Here is a 6,238-nt window from a genome sequence, read left to right as displayed (position 1 = left end):
ATTTCTCCCTTCCAAAATATCCATCAACAGATAAAAGGATAAAGAAAATGTAGCCAAATACACAATGGAATTTAATGCAACCATAGTGGAAAAGTAAATCATGACATTTACAGGAAATGAGCATACTTGGTGATCATTATGTAAAGCAAAAGAAGCCAGACTCCAGAAGAGAAAAACATAGTAGTTACTCTCATATGTGGAACCTAGATCTAAAATTATCTATAGTTGTGTCTGTGTGTATGCACATGTGCACCCACAGACACATTTACAAATGTGTGTTTGTAAGTCTCAAAACTAGAAAGGAGCGTGGGCTGAGAGGAAGAAATTGTAAGGGTGCTAGGAATTATAGAGGGTAGTGGGACACATGCAATAGGAAAGAAAACAATAGCATAGCAAAACTATAGCAGAGACAGTACAGGGCTGAGAAGGGGAATGGATCACATCAAGCAGGAGAGATTAATGAGAACAGATTATGATGACACATATATATGACATGTACATGTAAAAAAATATGAAATGCCTTAATGATTCCTATTACTTTGCATACTAATTTAACCATTTATATCGAAATGATAAGAGCAACTAAAATAAAATTATACAAGCCTCCAGGGTCTCAAAGTCCCACTGCCCTCCTTGCTCCTGTCTCCAAACTCCTAGCCTCTCTGTCTCACAAACCAAAGCAAGCTGTTTCAAAATAGGGCTATTTCTTTCTGTTGATTCTTTCATTGCAAGTCAGTATTTATGACTCTGTCACATTCTCAACTCTCTTAAGGTTCTACCCTTTCATGGGCAAAACTTCAATTGTCTTCATATAGCTCAAAAAACGGGCTTCTCTATTATGTCCAATGATGGATCTATCCCAGATGCACTAAGGTAAACTGGTGAGAAACAAGCCTGAGCTTACTGCCTTATTGCAGTGAGGGAGGCCATGACTTTTGCAATATTCAGACTCTCTGAAAGACAATGACAAGCTTCGAATATCTGTTAGATCTTTTAGCAGATCTTCACTAAAGCTGCTCTTTCCATCTGAAGTCTTGATTGGGCTTGAGTGAGGATCTAGTAGAGATAGAAGAGAGGTGGGGGGCATGAGGATTAGAAGTTCTAGGCCAGCATGAACTACACAACAAGAGCCAGTCTCCAAAAGGAAGGATCTAGAGAGAGCAGTAAAGTGCTTGAGTGTGAAAAGAATCTTGCTGCAATGCCAATCACTCCAGTTGTAGCCAAAGTTGGTTTGGCTGATCTCATCCACTAGGCAGGTGACCCCTTCCTCCATCTCAGCTCCATTTAAAAGCTATATTCTCCATCCAAAAAGGATAACCTTTCCTAATAGAAGAGTATTCTTTGGCTATGAGTGTATGTACTCAAACTTTAAAAAGCTCCCATGGTTCATTTGTAGAAGAACAGAGGGTAGTCAAGCTTCAAAAACTCCAGATATTACCAGATGTGGCATTGCATGGGGGGAAATTGTCTTACTAAGAAGGAAGAAAAGGAGCACCGGGCCACCTTGGGCCCGAACTCAGAGGGCAGTCCCACAATCTCCAGAGGTCCCTCCACCCAACAGGTACTCTAGCACACCCAGGATCTTAGGATCACTGGTGAGTAAAACACAACATCTGTTCCAACAGAACAAGGGGTGCCTGGGGACAGCTGGAGCACAGACACAGGAACCTTGCCTGATCAGTGGCTCAGGTTCCCTCTGGTCAGCGCTGGTCTACCTTGGTTTAAAACTCAGTGGACAGCCCCACAGTTCCCAGAGGAGGTACTACTTCCAGGTGCTCTAACATGCCCAGGATCTTAGGATCCCAGGATCCCAGGAGCTTGGTCACACCAGGATCTCAGGGTCTCAGAGGAAGCTTGACTGCCAAGAACTCTGACACACCCAGAATCTCAGCATCACAGGATTCCAGAATCACAGGATCACAGAGAAAGCTGGACTCTGAGGAATTCTGACTCAACTTTGATTACAGGAAGGACAGGCTCCAATCCGATATTGAGGGCAGGGAGCACTTGACATAATCAGATGGCAGGAGGCAATCATAGAACAGAAACAACAGAAACCAAGGTTACTTGGCATCATCAAAACCAAACTCTCCCACCATAGCAAGTTCTGTATACACCATCACACCAGAAAAGCAAGCTATGAATCTAAAGTCACTTCTCATGATGATGATGGAGGACTATAAGAAGGACATAAATAAAGAAACACAAGAGAACACATCCAAACAGGTGAATTGAACAAAACTATCCAGGATCTAAAAATGGAAGTAGTAACAATAAAGAAATCACAAATGGAGACAACTCTGGAAATAGAAAACCTAGGAAAGAAGTCAGGAGCCATAGATGCAAGCATAACAAACAGAATACAAGAGATGGAAGAGAGAATCTCAGGTACAGAAGATACCATAGAGAACATTGACAAAACAATCAAAGAAAATGCAAAAAGATTCTAACCCCAAACATCCAGGAAATCCGGGACAGAATAAGAAGACTAAACCTAAGGATAATAGGTATATACAAGAAGGAAGATTTCCAACTTAAAGGGCCAGTAAATATCTTCAACAAAATTATGGAAGAAAACTTCCCCAACCTAAAGAAAGAGATGCTCGTGAACATACAAGAAGCCTACAGAACTCCAAATAGTTTGGATCAGAAAAGCAATTCCTCCCGTCACATAATAATCAAAACACCAAATGCACAAAACAAAGAAAGAATATTAAAAGCAGTAAGGGGAAAAGGTCAAGTAACATATAAAGGCAGGCCTATCAGAATTACACCTGACTTCTCCCTAGAGACTATGAAAGCCAGAAGATCCTGGACAGATGTCCTACAGACCCTAAGAGAGCACAAATGCCAGCCCAGGCTACTATACCCAACAAAACTCTCAATTACCATAGATGGAGAAACCAAAGTATTCCATGACAAAACCAAATTTACACAGCATCTTTCCACAAATCCAGCCCTTCAAATGATAATAAAGGGAAAACTCGGGCTGGTGAGATGGCTCAGCAGGTAAGAGCACCCGACTGCTCTTCTGAAGGTCCAGAGTTCAAATCCCAGCAACCACATGGTGGCTCACAACCATCCGTAACGAGATCTGACTCCCTCTTCTGGAGTGTCTGAAGACAGCTACAGTGTAATTACATATAATAAATAATAAATAAATCTTTAAAAAAAAAAAAAGGGAAAACTCCAACACAAGAAGGGAAACCACGCTCTAGAAAAAGCAAGAAACACCATTGCATACACTAGCAAGATTTTGCTGAAAGGACCCAGATATAACTGTCTCTTGTGAAACTATGCCGGATCCTAGCAAACACAGAAGTGGATGCTCACAGTCAGCTATTGGATGGATCACAGGGCTCCCAATGGAGAAGCTAGAGAAAGTACCCAAGGAGTTAAAGGGATCTGCAACCCTATAGGGGGAACAACATGATGAACTAACCAGTACCCCGGAGCTCTTGTCTCTAGCTGCATATGTATCGAAAGATGGCCTAGTCGGCCATCACTGGAAAGATAGGCCCATTGGACTTGCAAACTTTATATGCCCCAGTACAGGGAAACGCCAGGGCCAAAAGAATGGGAATGGGTGGGTAGGGAAGTGGGGGGGGGAGTATGGGGGACTTTTGGGATAGCATTGGAAATGTAATTGAGGAAAATACATAATAAAAAAATTGTGGGGGAGCGCAGGGTTGCCTGACACCCGCCAGCTACCCACGACCCCCGCCGCAGGATTTTGGGACTGCTGGTGAGTGGAACACAGCTTCTGCTCCAATCCAATTGCGCGGGACATGAGACTGCATTAGTTAGGGAAGCAGAAACTGGCCTGAGTAGGGCCACAGGCCTCACCCGGCCGGATCAGCGCCAGGGTAGCGGGAGCGCAGGGTTGCCTGACACCCGCCAGCTACCCACGACCCCCGCCGCAGGATTTTGGGACTGCTGGTGAGTGGAACACAGCTTCTGCTCCAGTCCAATCACGCGGGACCTGAGACTGCTCTGGTTGGGGAGAGAGAAATCCGGCCTACATAGGGCCACAACCCTCTTCCGGTCAGAAAAGCACCTGAGCAGCTGGGGCGCAGGGTCTGCTGACACTCGCCAACTGCCCACAACACCCGCCACAGGATCTTAAGACTTCTGGTGAGTGGAGCACAGCTTCTGCTCCAATCCAATTGCGCGGGACCTGAGACTGCATTAGTTAGGGAAGCAGAAACTGGCCTGAGTAGGGCCACAGGCCTCACCCGGCCGGATCAGCGCCAGGGTAGCGGGAGCGCAGGGTTGCCTGACACCCGCCAGCTACCCACGACCCCCGCCGCAGGATTTTGGGACTGCTGGTGAGTGGAACACAGCTTCTGCTCCAGTCCAATCACGCGGGACCTGAGACTGCTCTGGTTGGGGAGAGAGAAATCCGGCCTACATAGGGCCACAACCCTCTTCCGGTCAGAAAAGCACCTGAGCAGCTGGGGCGCAGGGTCTGCTGACACTCGCCAACTGCCCACAACACCCGCCACAGGATCTTAAGACTTCTGGTGAGTGGAGCACAGCTTCTGCTCCAATCCAATTGCGCGGGACCTGAGACTGCATTAGTTAGGGAAGCAGAAACCGGCCTGAGTAGGACCACAGGCCTCATCCGGCTGGATCAGCGCCGGGGTAGCAGGAGCACAGGGTTGCCTGACACCCGCCAGCTACCCACGACCCCCGCCGCAGGATTTTGGGACTGCTGGATCTTAAGACTTCTGGAGAGTGGAACACAGCTTCTGCTCCAATCCAATTGCACGCGGGACCAGAGACTGCATTAGTTAGGGAAGCAGAAAAACGGCCTGAGTAGGACCACAGGCCTCTTCCGGCTGGACCAGCACCGGGGTACCGTCAGCTACCCACGACCCCCTCCGCAGGATTTAGAGACTGCTGGTGAGTGGAACACAGCTTCTGCTCCAATCTTTAAATAGTGACAACGATAACAACTAACCCCAGAGATTACCAGATGGCGAAAGGTAAACGTAATAATCTTACTAACAGAAACCAAGACCACTCACCATCATCAGAACCCAGCACCCCCACTTCACCCAGTCCAGGGCACCCCAACACACCGGAAAAGCTAGACACGGATTTAAAAGCATATCTCCTGATGATGATAGAGGACTTCAAGAAGGACGTTAATAACACACTTAAAGAAATGCAGGAGAACACTGCTAAAAAGGAAGAAGACAATAAAGAGGAAGCACAAAAATCCCTTAAAGAATTGCAGGAGAACACTGCTAAAGAGTTACAAATCCTTAAAGAAAAACATGATAACATAATCAAACAGGTAGAAGTCCTTACAGAAAAACAGGAAAACACATCCAAACAGATGATGGAAATGAACAAAACCATACTAGACCTAAAAAGGGAAGTAGACACAATAAAGAAAACCCAAAATGAGGCAACACTGGAGATAGAAACCCTAGGAAAGAAATCTGGAACCATAGATACGAGCATCAGCAACAGAATACAAGAGATGGAAGAGAGAATCTCAGGTGCAGAAGATTCCATAGAGAACATCGGCACAACAATCAAGGAAAATGGAAAATGCAAAAAGATCCTAACTCAAAACATCCAAGAAATACAGGACATAATGAGAAGACCAAACCTACGGATAATAGGAGTGGATGAGAATGAAGATTTTCAACTCAAAGGACCAGCAAACATCTTCAACAAAATTATAGAAGAAAACTTCCCAAATCTAAAGAAAGAGATGCCCATGAACATACAAGAAGCCTACAGAACTCCAAATAGACTGGACCAGAAAAGAAATACCTCCCGACACATAATAATCAGAGCAACAAATGCTCTAAATAAAGATAGAATACTAAAAGCAGTAAGAGAAAAAGGCCAAGTAACATATAAAGGCAAGCCTATCAGAATTACACCAGACTTTTCACCAGAGACTATGAAAGCCAGAAGATCCTGGACAGATGTTATACAGACACTAAAAGAACACAAATTCCAGCCCAGGCTACTATACCCAGCCAAACTCTCAATTAACATAGATGGAGAAACCAAAGTATTCCATGACAAAACCAAATTCACACATTATCTCTCCACGAATCCAGCCCTTCAAAGGATAATAACAGAAAAAAACCAATACAAGGACAGGAACCACGCCCTAGAAACAACAAGAAGGTAATCCCTCAACAAACCTAAAAGAAGACAGCCACAAGAACAAAATGCCAACTTTAACATCAAAAATAACAGGAAACACCAA

Source organism: Mus caroli, unplaced genomic scaffold (genome assembly GCF_978045245.1).
Source record: "Mus caroli unplaced genomic scaffold, Mus_caroli_1 scaffold_5, whole genome shotgun sequence".
Lineage (NCBI taxonomy): Eukaryota > Metazoa > Chordata > Mammalia > Rodentia > Muridae > Mus > Mus caroli.
The sequence above is the reverse complement of the archived record's forward strand: the minus strand, read 5'-3'. Positions refer to the sequence as shown.